The sequence below is a fragment of the Mesoplodon densirostris genome, chromosome 4 (genome assembly GCF_025265405.1).
Source record: "Mesoplodon densirostris isolate mMesDen1 chromosome 4, mMesDen1 primary haplotype, whole genome shotgun sequence".
Taxonomy (NCBI): domain Eukaryota; kingdom Metazoa; phylum Chordata; class Mammalia; order Artiodactyla; family Ziphiidae; genus Mesoplodon; species Mesoplodon densirostris.
In genome coordinates, this window is record NC_082664.1 from 14,467,378 (window position 1) to 14,485,597 (window position 18,220).

General features: G+C 43.8%; 1 protein-coding gene across 4 annotated transcripts in view; it reads left to right on the forward strand.

Moving 5' to 3' along the window:
* Positions 1-18,220, forward strand: part of TTC7B (tetratricopeptide repeat domain 7B) — a 242,003-nt gene that overhangs the window by 40,176 nt on the left and 183,607 nt on the right. The gene's annotated exons all lie outside the window — the stretch shown is intronic.

An 18,220-nucleotide genomic window follows, 5' to 3' on the forward strand; every position in this document is an offset into this window, starting at 1 on the left:
GAAACAGCACTTCCTATATTTGCACTTGATTGACAAAATCAGCTTGGTGGATGAGTCCTGTTTTTTCCTGCTAGAAAACTGTCAGCCACTGCCAGGTTTTAAGCAGGAGGAATGACTTAAGTTCATGAGCAAGAAGCATCTTTCTGGCACAGAGTGGAGAATAGATTAGAAGGAATTAAAGATTATGGGGAAGGAGACCAGTTGGGGAGGTGAGCTGGCTTTGGGTTCTGCATTTCAGGGGGCCTGACTTCTGCAGGCTGTTTCCGGATGCCTGGGCTCCGACAACAGAAAACACTGGCAGGAAATTAGAGAGCAAGAGGAGGGAGGGGCCAGGGTATTTTTTTTTTCTCTCTCGGCCTTAGGCGGCACCTTTGACAGCGGCTGCATCTCTCCGGTTGTTCCAGCTGTAGTCAGACAGACCCTCCCTCTGTGGCTTCGGCTCCCACCAGGGAGCTTCTGCTGGGTTCCGTCTCCCAAGCAACAGCCCCAGCTCTTCAGCTCTTGTAACTCCACCTCCCCGCTCTATCCTTTCCAGCCCCGGGGTGTTCATGGCCTTCCGCTCCTGCAGAATCCTGGGATGCCATACCATCCTGTTTGGCTTCTCATCTGTTTCATCCCTTATGTAGCCGGTCCTATACACTGACTCTCCTTTATTCGAAAGAACAAGAGTGATTCCTTTGTCGTAGCTGGATCCTGACAGATAACTGCAAAAGCCTGGATCGCAGCAGGCCGTGGAGATGGTATGTGTGTTGATGTGGTTGAGGAAGGAACCGAGATGACTGTGAGATTTTTAGCTTAGCTCACTAGGCAGGCAATGCTGTTGCTGAACCAGTTAAGGGTTGCAGGGGGAGGAGCCAATTTCCCTAGGAGGGCGGGGCGAAGACACTGCGTTGGAGTTGAGCATGATGACACCTCTGCAACCACAAGGGGGCGCTGTCCAGGGAACCATTCTAATTCTGGGGCTGCTGCTCAGCACAAGGGTTTCTAGGCTCTTGGTTCGTTGGTCAAGATTCGGGAATTGACTGTGTGTAGATTTGGTTACAACCCAGGAGCGGCTGCATCTCGCTCAGGGGACCACAGGGAATGAGGAAGGCAAGAGGCCCAGCACATAACAGGGGAGCTCTACCCGTAGGCGGAGCGCCTGCCAGGGCCTCTGGGCCCACAAAGGGAGGAGGGGCGCAGGTGACAGAGACCTTTCCCCTGGGGGTTACGGGCCCCAGAACATGTGAGCATTTGCACATTTGTGGCAATTTTATATTCTTAAGTAGGTCGAAGTTAAAATGTGGTGAAGGCGGTAAGCAGTCTGAGGTGGTTTTTTTTTTTTTTTTTTTTTTTTTTTTTTTTTTTGCGGTACGCGGGCCTCTCACTGTTGTGGCCTCTCCCGTGGCGGAGCACAGGCTCCGGACGCGCAGGCTCAGCAGCCATGGCTCACGGGCCCAGCCGCTCCGCGGCATGTGGGATCTTCCCGGACCGGGGCACGAACCCGTGCCATTCTGGAAGCCCAGTCTGAGGTATTAATGTACCACAGGAAAATCCACACTGAGGTCGTCAGGAGCAGACGCTCGCCCCCCCCCCCCCGTTGTTACCTTCTCCCCTGTTTTTGAAGCTCGGGTTCCTGATGAGTTCTGCTGACCATAAAAAGTCTAGGCACGGGGCTTCCCTGGTGGTGCAGTGGCTGAGAGTCCGCCTGCCCATGCAGGGAACACGGGTTCGTGCCCCGGTCCGGGAGGATCCCACATGCCGCGGAGCGGCTGGGCCCGTGAGCCATGGCCGCTGAGCCTGTGCGTCCAGAGACTGTGCTCTGCAACGGGAGAGGCCACAACAGTGAGAGGCCCGCGTACCGCAAAAAAAAAAAAAAGTCTAGGCACGGTTGTGCATTTTCCCCAGCCTGGAAGCTTTGTCCTGGGCTGGCCGGGCTGGGCCCACGTCCTGCTCCGTCCCGCCCACGCTCTGCTCCAGGCCGCCTGCCGGCTGTCCGCCCGCCTGCCTCACCCCGGCGGGCCTATTCCCTCCTCTGCTTGTCTTCTCCCTCCAGCTGGGAGTCTCTCATTTCTCCTGCGAGGAGTCCACCCTCGGGGACACCTCGGGGACAACCTCTCCAGCTCCATTGTCCACTTCAACCTCTCCTTCCTCGGATTCTACCTCTATTTATAGTTAGTACCATCCAGTTGGGCATTAAGTTTTTAATTATTTCGCACCTGTCACTTGCCTCTCTCGGACTAGACTGTATGATTGATTAATTCATTGAATCAGCAGATATGTGAGTGCCTGCTCCGGGGGGTGGGCTCTGAGGCTGTACCGCATCTAAGCTGCCAGCTGCAGATCCCGGCATTGGCACCTGGGACAGTGCCTGCCACACAGGGGTACTTGTGATGGGATGGTTCTTTAAACATTCTCCCCTGGCATTCAGGCCCACGCTATCGAAGATAAACTCTACCCGAGTAACACAAGTTGCTTAAGCAAAAGTGCAGGGTTTTTAGTGTATTCTGAAATGCTCTCCATTTTAGATGAAAGTAGATTTTGGTTTGCGCCCGATATAAAACAAACAATCTTGTCTCTAATCCTTCTTCTACCCACACTCACCTTCAGGTGGATCATCCCAATTTGCGGGCTGTCTTTCAGGCCGTTTGGCTCTGACAAGCCCATCTCTCATGGCTCAGTTCTTTGAAATCCAGGGGCTCTTTGGGCCTCCTTAATGCAGTTTTCTCCCCTGCATTGTGTGCCAGTGGCCATATTTTTCACTCTTTGGACTTGGGGCCTTCTTTCTAGGTCCTTGAGGACTGGACCCATACAACGTGGGCCAGGTTATAAAACGGGAGTAGTCCAGGCTCCCGTTTAATACTTTAAAAGCAGGACTTCTGAGTCCTAGCCCAGTGCCTGTTCTGCCACCACCCATCACTTGGCTTCCATCACTTCCAAACCATGTCTGGTGTTCATTTTCTTCCCCCAAATGTTCCTGATGCTTTGGGAAGGAAAAAAGCATCCATATTTGGAAAGCTCAGAGCTCTCTGGGGGCGGGACCAGAGCACAGACTGTTTTGGGGAGAGGGAGGGTGTCAGAGCCGCTCTGCACTCTCCCCCAGTCACCTTGGGACTGGGGCAGCAGAGCAGGAAGCTGTGCTGGGCCCTGGCTGGGCCTCCCTGCCCAGTCCCTTGACCCGTGAGGCAGAGACCTGTGTCTGCCCTGCAGGGACACACCGCAGCCTCGCAAGACAGGGAGAGGAACTCAGGTTTGTTAAGCTCCTACTATGGGCCAGGTTCTGGAATAATAGTAGTAACTTATTAATAGTAATTACAGCGTTAAAAAAAAACAAAACAAAAACCTTCCAAACACTCTTTAAGCACTTGCCCCCTAACGCCCTTAATCCTCACACAGGTACCATCCCCAGTTAAGAGGAGGAGTAAAGGGTGGACCCTCTGTTTCAGACCCCCGTTCATTTTCTCCTTTGCTGTCAGATGCTTGCTTTGTGGACTGGGGCCGGTGTATCATTTGTGCAGGCGCTCCCGGGTGCAGAGGTTGCCGAGGCCGCACCGAGAGAGGCTGAGTCTACCCTGGTGTGCTGTGAGGTGCCTTGGTTTGCGTTGAGTGGCTCCCAGAGCTGGCTGGGCCTTGCAGGAGGTCTTGGAAAAAACATCCTTCTCCCAGAACAGCGTTGATTAACACTGGGGCTTCTTACTTAAACAGTAAGATTCTTTGGTACCCTGGCCACGTTCAAAAACCGGAATTCCACATTAGCCCTCTGAGCGGGTCACATGCCAAAAGCTCCGTCGTGGGCCACACCAAAGTGGGAGGGGGGGAGGACCCTCCAAGCAAAGGGCACCCATCGAGGTCTTCCCGCAGTGCCGGCCGCCGCCGCCAGGGGGCGCGGGAGCATCGTCCTCGCTGGGGAGTTCGAGCATGCGCGGAGCCGACCCAGCAGCCTTGGCCCTGAAATTTGGATCATTCTGAGATTCTGTTCGAGGTCAGGGAGCCGGGAAGAAGTGTGAACTTGCCAGCCGTCTTTATTAACCTTGGATCAGTGAGCTTCCTAAGCGACTCCTGGGTCATATCTCGAAAGCTGTGCCTTGGGTAGGCAATTACACACAGGCCTCGCCCGTTCTTACTAGACCGGGAGGCGAACCTCTGCAGCTCCCTGCAGTGACGGCATTTACAGAGACTCCCACAGGGGCCGACCCCGTTCAGTGCGTTAAAGTCAGTGCCTGGATGACTTGAAAAGAGAAAGGAATTACAAGTATGAATTCTGGTAGTGGAGGTTTAGCAAGAGTTGATATACCTCCTTTTTTTTTCATGGACTGAAAAGTCCCTGGTCATAAGGACTGTAGGAAGAATCCAAAGAGGATTTTCCTAGAGTATTTCTTGGTAGATTAATATCAGGACTTAAAGTGACAGAACCTAATCCTGACCTTTATGAATTGGATATTTGCTAATGACCATGACCTCCTAGGTATCCTGGAGCCGAACGACAGACTAGTAACACGCAGAATGCTTCCTCCCTGGCAGGAAGATTCTACAGTCTGTTGGAGGCTGGGTCCCAGCTTCTGTGGACCTGCCCTGGTAGTGAACTCATTGCAGCAGGGCTCAGGGTTGTCTCTGCCAGTACCCACTATGTGACCTTGGGCAAATTATGAACCCTCTCTGAGCCTGAATTTCCTTATCTCCACGGTAAGGAGAGGAGAGAAGATAGGGGGGTCCAGTTTTTTCCCTTTAGAAGCTGCTTTTTATTTTTTTTGAAGTCTTGAGATCGCTTCAGGGGCAGTGAAAAGAAGTAGTTTGATAGACAACTATCCATGAGCAGAGGGTATGGGGTGGCAGAGGTGGGGCCCGGGGGGTCCTTGCCGAGTGCTTTTGCCCATGTGCAAAACCCAGAAAATATGGGAGTATGGGTGTGAGAAGGCCAGGAGCTGTGGTGCCGTGGCCTGCTGGGGATCTGCTGTGTAAGCCTTCCGGAGCTGTTTATCTCGGGCGCGGCACTGTCTTAGGCCTCGTCCCATCTAGATTTCACGGTTCTGCGGATGGTGGGAAGCTAGATGCTGCGTTGCATGTAGCCACTCATCTCGGGTTGCTAGTCAAAGCCTCCTGTTTATATTTAGATAGTGTAAGGAGAGTAAGAGCCCTTTTACTGCTGCTGACACATATTCATAATTTAACGTTGGTTGTGTTGATAGACGCCTCATTGGTTCTTTTTTGGGAAACAAGCAGAGACAGAGTCCAAAGAAAGTTTGGGGCCTTAGGTGAAGGTCCACTGAGGTGCTTGTACTTAGTTCTTCTGTGATACCATGTCTGTCTTAGTCACTGTACTCTTTACACTGTTTTGGAGACGTCTTTCTCCTGCCTTCCACTAGAGGTGGGCCTTCTCAAGGGAGAAGACCATGGCCTGCTCTGTGAAGCCCAGCCGTGGTGCTTATTGAGAATCTGTGGAATGGAGAAAGGGAAGGCACATCTGTTCACTGGCCGCTCTCATCCCTTGCTGTATAGTCAGGGCTACACTTGGTACTGAAGGGACCCCCTAAGGGTGATGAGTCCACTCTTCTTAGGAAAGAAACTAGAACCAAGACCAAAGTTTACGTGGTAGCATGTATTAGCAAGGCTGGGGGTCTGTGCTAAAATGTTAACTATGCTTGATTCTGAGGGGTGGGGACATAGATGATTGTTACTGTCTTCTCAGTGCTTTTCCGTATTTTATAGATACTCCTCAGAAAACTGAGGAGGGTTGCAGTTCCCCCCAGGAAAGGTGCTTGTTGATAATAGTAGTTGTTATTTATCAAGTACTTACTTTACTTGTAACCAGGCACTGGACTAAACCTCATAATACTCGCTTAGAGCAAGTGCTGTTATTTTCATTTGCTTGGTGAGGGAACAGAGGCCCTGAGATATTGAGAACGTTGCTCAAAGTCACAGAGCTAGAAAATGGAGGAGCAAGGGTTTGAATCCAAGTCTGTCTGCTCCTGTATTTTCATGTATTTTCCATGTCCATGTATTTTCACTTCTTAATATTTTACCCAGCAGATTGGTAGTAGTAATAGGTGTCATTTTTAGCACAAAGATTACAAATAATGTAACAAAACATAGGATTACCACCTGACCTACCAATTCTATTCTAGGTATATATCCAAGAGAATTGAAAGCATTTGTCCATCCAGAAACCAGTGCATGAATATTCATAGCAGCATGATTCAAAATATCCAAAAAGTGTAAACAACCCAAATGTTCATCAACTGATGACTGGATAAGTAAAAAGTGTTATACCCATACAATGGAGTATTATTCAGCCATAAAAAAGAATGGAATATTTGGAACTAGATAGAGATGGAGGTTGTACAACATTGTGAATGTAGTAAAGGTTGCTGAATTGTTCACTTTAAAATGGTTCATTTTATGTTATGTGAATTTCCCCTCAATTTAAAAAAAAAGAATGAAGCCCTGATATATGCTACAATAGTATGTACCTTGAAAATATGCTGAGACAAAGAAGTCAGACACAAAAGGTCACATATTGTAGGATTCCATTTATATGAAATATCTGGAATTGGCAAATCCAAAGAGACAGAAAGTGGGTTAGTGGTTTCCAGGGTCAGCGAGGAGGGGGGATGGGGGGCAAGGGCTAATGGGTAAAGTATTTCTTTTTGGGGTGATGAAAATGTTCCAGAATTAGCTAGTGGTGATGGTTCCACAACTGTGTGAATATACTAAAACCACTGAGTTGTACACTTTAAACAGATGAATTTTATGGTACACGACTAATATGTCAGTAAAGCTGATATTTAAAAAATATATAAAAATAATATAGCAAAAGAATAAATGCTTCCTCCTGGAGACCTTCCAGCCTACTGTTATGTAACGAAAATAGTGATATAGAGAATAATCCTGATAGTGGCGCGTTTTGAGTGCTTACTATGTGCCAGGTACTGTTTTAAGCACATAACATTTTACATATAAAGTCAGCTGTGGATTAGGAAGCAGGGAGTCTGGCTCCAAAGCCCACACTCTTAGCCACTATGCAGTACCGCTTTACATGTTAAAGACAGATAAATCCGAGATGTGAGAGGCTGAGAGCAAGAACTCGGACGGCAGAGGGTCTGCCACTAACTAGTTGTGTAATCTCGGGTGATTTACTTAACAGCTCAGAGCCCCAGTTCCCTCATCTCTGAAATGCGGATGATAGTGAATTCTCCCTCGTTCCTGTGAAGGTTAGAAAAATTATTTTAAACTCTCCGAACGGTGTCTAGCATGTAGCTAGCACTTGTTGCATGTTGTTATTACTATTATATGGTTACTAAGTAGAGACTTTAAGAGCATTAATTCAAATTATAAACTCTTATTTAGTGAGCATTTCAGGTTGAATTAGCATCTCATTTGCTCACAGAATTATAGAGCTGGAAGGGACACTGAAAGGTCGTCTGCTGTAGCAGGTGAATGTCTGATTCAAGGCCTGGCGTTTCCTTTTATAAGCAGTGTGTGTGTGTGTATGTGTGTGTGTGTGCGCACGCATGCGTGTACATGTATGTATACGTGCACACCTCCTAAGAAGAATATGCTGACTCTGGAAGGAAGACAGCAATTTCTGAAAGCATCCAGAAGGGGCCAACTGTGCCTCCCAGCCCAGAGACCACTAAAAGCAGAGAAGCTCTGGATTGACGGGGTCTTCACAGGAGGTCTAGGCCACCCACCCTCCGCATTGGGTGGTTTCCGTTGGCATCCCCTCTCTACACCCTGTGTCGGGGCTTGTCTTGCACTGAGTTGAGTACATCTGACACCTGTGGGAGCCCGGCTGTTCTAGAGGTGAGAACACAGGACTGGCAGTCTGGGGCTGCCTGTGCCAGGACTTTGCTTTGAGACTCTTGAATCTCTTTTCCCGAGTTACTTTTCAGCCTTGGAAACTGAGATCCCTGGAAACTGTCTTACTGCCTTTGAAGTCCTTGCTACAGAGACATGGTATTGTAATGAGGTTTTTCTGGTACTTCCAGTTATAAACTGCCCTGTGGGTCATGTTACAGCAAGGCATCAGGGTGTACCTGGCCTGGGCCTGGCTTCAGAGATGCAGTTAAGATAAATGACAAAACAATGCCTACTGTTTTAGTACATAGTTCCTATAATTATATTTTATAGGCTTTTATTGTGTTGCTTAACTCCATGAGAAATTAATTCCCTGTTCATTTTAAGACGATTAAAAAAAATCAAAATATTTGTTTTGGCCTGTAGTCCTGCACAGTCATCCAGCTCAAGATGGTGTCCCAGTAGTTCAACCCTCATGGCACAGATGAGGAGCAGAGGCCGGTGATCCCGGGACTTGCCTAGGGTGATGCAGCTCCTGGTGGGAGAGGAAACCACTGCCCTAAGCCCTGGACTCCGATTTCTATGCCTTTACGATTTGAAACTCATTTTTATGGTCACTACTCTTATCAGATACCGAATATGCTGTCAGCAGCTCCATGAGACAGGATATTATGAGCAGAGTTTTGTAGTTGGATAGACCAGGGGTCGAAACTTGGCTTTACCATTTACTAGATGTGGGACCCTAAGTTCAAGCTTATCTATAAGGTTCTGTTAACACCTTCCTCGCCAGGGTGACTGTGGGGATTTTAAGTGGTGCACGTTAAACCCCAGGCACAGTGCTGTGTGCTGAGTAGGGCCTTGACAAACGAACCTTTACTATTATGGAAACTGTGCAGCCTTATGCGCCCAGATCAGGCTCCTAGCTGAGGAATCTCAAGTTTAGACAATCCTGAAAGAATGTGGGCATGGTAACCCCTCAGTGATCGCTGGATTTATCTATTTATCTTTTTGGCAGTGAGATAGGTAGCTCTCCACTTCCTCAGCCAAACCTCCAGCCCTTGAGGAAAGAAAATGGAGCTCCCTTTCAGAGGTGACGAAACCTTGGTGTGGAAGGAAACAAGGGACGGAGAGTCCGGGTTGCCATATTATGTTGCATCTGTAAAATGCACCTAAACAGAGCGATTCGGGGGCTGAACGCATTTGAACTTTTAAGTGTCCAGGGTCCTCAGCTGCCCCTCACTGACTGGTGTCCCCTCCCAACCGTGATGTCCCACTGGTCCCTGATGGCTGCACAGCACCTTTGCTTCCTGCAGTCCACCCTGCCTCAGACTCTTAGAACATCCATCACCTGGGGCAGGATGCACTTGTCCCAGCTCAGGGGCTCCCTTGTAATCTCAGTTCTGGCCCCTGTGCAGACCTCCTGTTTCTTTTCCCACAAGTTTGGGAGGAGGATAGTACCCATTAAACAGGCCCAAACAGGCTAACGCACATGGAAGAGCTTCGAAGCAGTCAAGTATGACCTAAATGACTTTATTATCATTAGTTTAGTTAAAATAATGTTGCCCTTCACAGAAAGGACCTTTCAGAATCAGAAGTGAGTCCATCTGTGGGAATTTCCCATGGGAAGGGAGATACATTTTGGGTCCAGTGGCTACTCAGCATTCTTTAAATCACAGCGTGTAGTCAGCCACTTTTTCCACCCATGCTTTAAAGTTGGCCTTGATGCTTGGTCATGGAGCGCTTAACGTCTACTCTTTTGTCCACGGCTTTGATTTTGGAGATGCAGATCTTATTGAGATGTTTATTAGGCATCGCTCCCACACCAGCTATTTTTCAAGTCTGTTTTTTATTTTTGTCATGCATTTCTCTGGAAAAAAAGTAACCAAAAACATTACTGATGATAGCTTTCCAAACTGACAAGGCATTATCTGACATTTTAATGGGGGCCAATTTGGACTGTGACCTCAGAACTCTGCTTCTCAGATAGTGTCGATCTGATCCCAGACACTTGAAAATTGACAGTCTAGTCCAGAGGTCCTGTAAGCAGCTTTTGACAGAGAACTGCATATTCTGGAACTGAGCTGCATAACCACAAATTCACTGTGGTAAATCAAGACTCCGCTGTTGCTCTGAGATGTGCGTGGTGGCACATGGAATGAACGTCACAGCATTTGGGAGAAGGAAAGGATCAGTATTTACCATTAAGGGCCTCCTACCCGAGAATGGACTCCTTGCCAACGACCCATTTGCCAGCCAAGACCTTAGGTGTCCACATATCTACCTAATCAGAACAGGAATCCACAGAAAACACCAGCCTCTCCTCATGGTGGAGGATTACGTTGTGTAGCTGCTTTGAATATTCTTACCAACTATGCATGGCCATGGATTGCAGCCCTAGATAAGTGGATTTCAGATATTTCAGAATGTACAGTACAGATGATAGTCAAACTGTGTTGAACTGGATTTGCCTTTTCTTTGACTCAGTGGGCTTGTCAGGTCCCTGAGGGCCTTGATCATCTTCATGAGCATTAGTGGTCAGAGTCCAGCCTGCAGTAGTATCAAGTGCCAAAGACTAGACCCATTTTTTCCTGGTCCTTTGACATACTCTGGAGAATTTGTTTCCTTTATATTAAGTCCCTGATACCGACTTGCACATTATTTGGCTGCTTCTCATACAAGCAGAACGCAGATTATGAAACAATTTATCTCTTTTTGTTGTTTTCTGGAGATTTTAATTTTGTACAAATGAGCACTTAAAGCACATTTAGGAAGCCCCAGTCAAGTGCTTACTTTTGAGTAGTTCTGGAGCTGTTCTACCAAATGGTGAATTTGTTTAGTTTATCTTGTATTCTCCTTCAGAGAAAATTTTAAGAGGTTGAAACAGAGTTCACACTGGAGAGAGGATGCTTAATAATTTTTTTTTGTAACCATATAAACAACTTTGGCTCTAAAGGAAAGGGAGTGAATATTGAGCACTTAGGACTGGAGGGGACATTAAAACAGTTATTATATCTATTCTTCATGTTCAAAAAGTTTAGTAGAGACATGGAAGTTAAAAATAGAACTGAATCTAATTTCTAGAGATGAAAACTACAATATCTAAGATGAAAAATACACTGGATGTGATTAATGGCAGATTAGACATTGAAGAAAAGATTAGTGAACTTGAAGACGTAACAATAGACACCATCTAGAATGAAACAGAGTGAAAACTTTTTTAAAAAGTGGAAAGAGCATAAGTGAGTTGTGGGATAACTTCAAGTGGCCTAATATGTGTGTAACTGGAGTCCCCTAAGGAAGGGGAAGGGTAAAAAAAAAATTCTGAAGAAATAATGGCTGAATGTTTTTCAAATGTTATGAAAACTATAAATCCTCAGATCCAGGAAGCTCAGTGAGGCCCAAGCACAAGAAACATGAAGAAAACTAAACCAAAGCACTTCATAATCCAAATTGCTCATGACCAGTAATAAAGAGAAAATCTTTAAAATAGCCAAAAGAAAGACACATTACATGCGGACGAATAAACATAAGGTGACAGCAGATTTGTCGTAAAAAAAAAAAACAGGCAAGTGAGAAAACATAGAGGAACATCTTTAGTACTAGGAGGGCGGAAGTCATGGGCGGGGGAAGCAACCTGTCAAGTGAATGGAAATGAAAATATTCTCAAACAGGAAGGTGGAATAAAGCCTTTTTCAGACAGTAACTGAAAGACCTCATCATCAGCTGAACTGCACTATAATAAATATTAAAGGAATCCCTTTAGGTAGAAGGAAATATGAATCTGCACAAAAGAACAAAGCGCACTGGAAATCATAACGCTATTAGAGACTATATCAGGTTTTCCTCATTATTAAAATATCTTTAAAACATAATCCACCATTTCAGTAAAAAATAATCATCATGGAGCATTGGATTTATAATCTGTGTAAAAGTATAATGTATATAATAAGAAGATATGGACTGGAAAGAGAGAAATGGAAGTATGTAATAGTAAAGGTGTTATGCTGTATGTGAATTAGTATAATATCGTTTGACGTAGACTGTGATAAGTTAAACCTTAAAGCAACCACTGACAGCAATCCTCGGAGACTTCCATACCCTGTTTCAATAAATGATAGAACAAGTCGACAGATGATCAGTAAGGATACAGAAACGTTGCAACAACACAATCTACTAATTTTACCTAGTTGACATTTATATGTCACTCCACCCAACAACAGAATACACATTCTTTTCAAGATTCTTACCAAGATTGACCATATTCCGGGCCAGAAACAAATTTCGATAAAATTAGAAGGGTTCAAATATGTTCTCTGACTTCTGTCAGAGATTCCCAAGACCACCCTCAGGTCAGTGATTCACTAGAAAGACTCACAGAACTCAGAAAAGCTGTCATACTCATGGTTACAGTTTATTACAACAAAAAGCTACAGATTAAAATTAGTAAAGCCAAAAGGCACATAAGGCAGAGTCCAGAAGAGATGACAAGATTTAAGTCATCTTCTCACAGTGCAGTGTTAGGGACAGCACTTAGTTCTCCCAGCAACGATGTGGGACAGCACTAATGGTGTACTGCCAGCCAGGGAAGCTCGCTCAGGCCGTCAGGTCCACGGTTTGTACTGGGGGTCAGTCAAGAAGGCATAGAGTGCCATGGAACTTAATTGTTTGGTCTCTAGTCTCTCTAGAGGTCAAAGTGGTCTAGTGTGGCCTAAGACCTACACTGTAAATCACATTCTACGTATAACTAAATGGAGTGGCCTGAGGCCCCAGATGTACAAAGACACTCTTATCAGGTAGGATATTCCAAGAGCTTAGAGCTTTTCTCCCAGCTGATCAAAGGCCAGTCCTTTCTTTGGAATGTGCAGGGTTTGAGCCTGTTTAGTCTTTACTACATAGACCATAATGGAATTAATTTAGAAATCAAAAACAGAAAGATCTTTGGACAATCCCTGAGTGTTTGGAAACTAAATAACACATTTTTAAAGAAGAAATCAAAAGTTAAATTAGAAAGTATTGTGAACTGAATGAAAATAAAAACACAACACATGCAAAATTTGTATGATACTGCTAAAACAGTACTTGGTGAGAAATTTATCACACAAAGGGCATATATTAGAAAAGGAAAAAGGTCTCAGATGTATACTTTGGCTTCCACCCTAAGAAACTGGAAAAGGAAGAATAAATTAAGTCCAGTGTATGCAGAGGAAAGGAAATAATAAAGATCAGAACAGAAATAAATGAAGTAGAAAACAGGAAAATAATAGAGAAAAATCAGTGAAACCAAAGTCAATGAAATCAAAAGATCTTAATGAGAATTTCAACAAAACTGATAAACTGTTAGACTGTTCAGGATAAAAATAGAGGACACAAACTGCCGACATCAGGAATGAGAGAAATGTCACCATTAGAGATTCTACAGATACTAAAAGGATCAGGGAGCATTATAAACAACACTATAACAATACATTTGACAACTCAGAAGAAATGGACAAACTACTTAAAAGATGTAAACTACCAAAGCTCACTTAAGAACAAAGAGATTATCTGAACAACCATATATCAAAGAAATGGAATTTATAGTTAAAAAGCTTCCACACAGAAAACTCCAGGTCCAGATGGCTTTACTGGTAAATTCTACCAAACAGGTAAGAACAAAGTAGTAATTCTACAGGAACTCTTCCAGATAATTGAAGGGAGGAGAATACTTCTCAAGTCATTTTATGAGGTTAAGACTTACCCTAATACCAAAATCAGACAGAGACATTACAAGGAACCTATAGACAAATATTCCTCATGAACATAGATGAAAAAAATTCCAAGCAAAAATTTAATAAATCAAATATAAAAATATAAAAAAAGGATAATACATCATGGTCAATAGGGTTTATCTCAGGAAAGGAAGTTTGGTTTAATATTTGAAAATCAGTCGATTTAATTCACCAGATTAAATAAAAGAGAACAAGCCATAGACACAGAAAAGGATTCGAGGAAATCCAACATCCATTTTTGATATAAACTCTTAGGAAAATTGGTGTAGAAGGGATGTTCCTCAACCTAATAAAGGGCATCTATGAAAAACTGATAGTTAACATCAAACTTCATGTGAAAGACTAAATGCTTTCTCCCTTAGGTCAGTAATAAAATAAGGATGTCTGCTCTCACCACTTCTATTCAGTGTTGTACTGGAGGTTCTTGACAGTGCAATAAGGCAATAAGGCAATAAATAGAAATAAAATCATCCAGATTGGAAAGGAGGAAGTAAAACTGTCTTTATTTGCAGACAACATGATTGTGTAGAACTAATAAGTGACTTTAGCAAGGGTACAGAATATAAGATCACTATTCAAAAATCTATTGTATTTCTATATGTTAGCAATGAACAAAAGGAGATGAAAATTAAAACAATACCACTTACAACAGCATAATAAATATGAAATACTTAAATCGAACAAAAGGTTTGCAAGGCATGCACACTGAAAGCTACAAACCATTGCTGAGAGATGTAAAGAAGACCTACATAAATGAAGAGACATACTCTGTGCATAGGTCAGAAAACTCAATACTGATTTTAATAGACATTTCACCAAAGAAGATGTATGGATAACAAATAAGCACATGAAAAGTCAGTATCATTAGTCATTATGGAAATGCAAATCAAAACCACAATGAGATACCACTTCACACCTACTTAGATGGCTATAACAAAACAGTCAGACAATAACAAGTATTGACAGGAATGTGGAGAAACTGAAATCCTCATAAATTGCTGGTGGGAATGTAAAATGGTATAGCCACTTTGGAAAACAAGTGTTTTTTAAACAGTTAAAAGTAAATTTGTTATCTGACCCAACAATACCACTTCTAGGTATTTACCCAAGAGAATTAAAAATATATGTTCACACAAGAAAATTATACATGAATGTTCATAGCAGCATTATTCATAGTAGCCAAAAAGGAAGCAACCCAAATGCCCATTACTGGCAAATGGACAGAAAATGCAGTATATCCATACAGCAGTAAAAAGAAATGGAGTATTGCTGTAACTTGGAGGAACATTGAAAACATTATGCTAAGTGAAAGACGTTAGACACAAAAGACCAGATATTATATGATTCTATTTTTATGAAGTGTCCAGAAAAGGTAAATCTACAGAGACAGAAAGCAGATTAACAGTTGCCTGAGGCTGGGGCTGAGAATAGAGATTGATTTGGGCAGAAAGGATCATTTGGGGATGATGGAAGTGTTTTTAAACTGGATTGTGTTGATGGTTGTACAACTCTATGAGTTTATTTTAAAAATGTTGAATTTTACTTAAAATGAGTGAATTTTATGGCATGTAAATTATCTCTCAGTAGAGCTTTTTTTTTTTTTTTTTTTTTTTTTTTTTTGCGGTACGTGGGCCTCTCACAGTTGTGGCCTCTCCCGTTGCGGAGCACAGGCTCCGGACGCGCAGGCTCAGCGGCCATGGCTCACGGGCCCAGCTGTTCCGCAGCATGTGGGATCTTCCCAGACCGGGGCATGAACCCGTGTCCCCTGCATCGGCAGGCGGACTCTCAACCACTGCGCCACCAGGGAAGCCCAGTAGAGCTATTTTTAAAAAATGATATACTGTATACTGGTAATCCAGACACATAATATTGGTGAAAGAATAGACCAAAAAAATCAGTGGAACAGAATAGAGAGCCCAGAAATAGACCCACTCAACTATAATCAATGGATTTTTGACAAAGGAGCAAAGACAATTCAATGGGGAAAGGTAGTCTCTTCAACAAATAGTGCTGGAACAAACAAACATCCACATGCCACATATATATATATATATAGAGAGAGAGAGAGACACACACACACAAACCTTATACCTTTCACAAATACCAACTCAAAATGGATTGTAGACCTAAATGTAAAATGCCAAACTATAAAACTTCTGGAAGATAACATAGGAGAAGATCTAGGTGACCTTGGATTTAGCAGTGGCGTTTTAGAGACCACACCAAAAGCACAATCCTTGAAAGAAAAAATTGATAGGTTGGACTTTATTAAAACCAACAACTTTTGTTCTGTGAAAGACACTGTTAAGAGAATGAAAAGTCACAGACTTCGAGAAAATATTTACAAAATAGATACCTGATAAAGGACATGTATCCAAAATATACAAAGAACTCAAAAGTCAACAGTAAGAAAACAAACAACTGAATCGAAAAAAGGGCAAAAGATCTGACCAGACATTTCACCAAAGAAGGTATACAGATGGCAAATAAGCATAAGAAAAGATGAATATCATATGCCATTAGGGAATTGCAAATTAAAACAACAATGAGACACCACTATACATATTAGAATGACTAAAATTCAGAAAACTGATAACACCAAATGTTGGCAAGGATGCTGAGTAGTAGGAACTCTCATTCATTGCTGGCGGGAATGCAAAATAGTACAGCCACTTTGGAAGGCAGTTTAGTAGTTCCTTATAAAGCTAAAAATAAGATCTTATAGAAAAACCCAAACAAACTTTTTGGCCAACCCAATAATATTTATTCTTACAAAGCTATTTGTAAATAAAATATATTTATTTAGCTATTTCTTACAAACGCATTCTCACCATACAATCCACCAGTTCCCCTTCTTGGTATTCACCCAACTGAGTTGAAGTCTATGTCCACACAAAAACCTGCACGTGAATGTTTATGGTAGCTTTATTCATAATTGCCAAAACTTGTAAGCAACCGTGGTGCCTTTAAATAATGAATAAATGGAATGTTATTTAACGACAAAAGGAAGTTAGCTATCTGTCTACAAAAAGACATGAAGGGACCTTAAAAGCGTATTTCTATGTGAACGAAGCCAATCTGAAAAGGCTACATACTGGATGATTGCAATTATATGATATTCTGGACAAAGCAAAACTGTAGAGACAGTAAAAAGATTAGCGGTTGCCACGGGTTCAGGAGGAGGGCTAGAGGGATAGAGCACAATTTTAGGGAAGTGAGTCAATTCTGTACGATGCTGTGATGGTGGATACATGACACTATGCATTTGTTAAAACTCATAGAACTTCACAACACAAAGAGTGAATGTAATGTAATGTAATGTAATGTAATGTAAACGATGGACTTTAGTTAATAAAAAATAGTCAATAAAAACAAAAGAAATCATGATGAAACATTAAAAAAGCGCAACCTCAATAAAGCTGTTAAACAATAACAAAATCTTTGGCCGATCCGCACCTTCTGTGACAACGTGGTCACCTCTGAGCTCCCCAGCACTGTCCTCAGCTGTGGGCTTCCTGTGGATGGAAGTGGTTTCTCCTTCCCATGCAGTACGACCGCCTCCTGTCACCTTCTACAGCCTGGAGGGACTGTCACAGTTTGATAAAAGCACCTTAGAGGAGGCCGTTCTCAGAGTGATGAACGGGAGGCTCTGGGTCACTTGCTGGCATTTGGTGTGTCTGGTCCCCTCTGCGGTGGTGTCTGCTCTGAAAGCCAGCAGCTCACTTGACAGGTGTTGCCTGGGAGGCCCCAGACCTGGGTTCTCATTCCTGCTGTGCTGTTAACTGCCTGTCAGGTGTTGGGCAAGTCGCTTACTTTACCATGATGGTTCTCAGCTTCTTCGTCTATAAAATGAGTGGGTTTCCCACGGACCTCTCTGGCCCCTTCCAGTTGCAGAGCCGGACTGTGTCCGCATTGAAGCTTCTCGTGCCCTCGTGCGTGGAGTGAACGTGTGCAGTGTGTGTTTCCCGGTACCCCAGGGCACTTGACACAGCAGAAACCCTCCCTGTGGGGCTCCCTCTCTGCCTCCAATTACAGGCGGGGACCTGGAGCCCGATGTGCCCCAGGCTGGTTGTTGCCCAGAGGAGGGGCTGAGGTTGGTGCTGGGTTTACGCAACAGCTGCTCCTCTCAGCATTGTTATTTCTCAGTCTTTCATGCTTTCATATCCCATCCCAGCCCTGAACTCTCTCTTGGCAAAGAGTAACCCCTCCATCTCCCAAGAAGTGCCCACACAGCAATGTTCTGGGTGTTTTCTTGGCCTGGAACTGAGAGGTGGCTTGGGGTGTTGTCATTACTACAGAACTCTAGGGCTGAGAGTTGGAAGATTTTCCTGGTAACAGAGGCTCCTGAGAGCATTTAGAAATGTTTTGCGTTCAATCGGTTAAGTGTACATCTTGGGATAGAAGATATTCTGTACCTAGTATTGTGCTGTGAGCCTACCTGTACTTACTTTACAAAATTCTTTAAGGACCTTGTGACATATTTGAATGAGAAGCTCTGTTAGATCTGAATGGAATCATGGTGAAGTACCTGATCAAATTCTCAACCTGGATATCAAAGTCAAATGGTGCTTTCTGTATATTTAGGGGCCTCCTTCATCTGTAACTTGTGGATATTCTTTTTGGTACTCCATTTTGATGTTCCATTTTGTCCTTAAAGAGAGAGGGCAGAGTATCTGCTT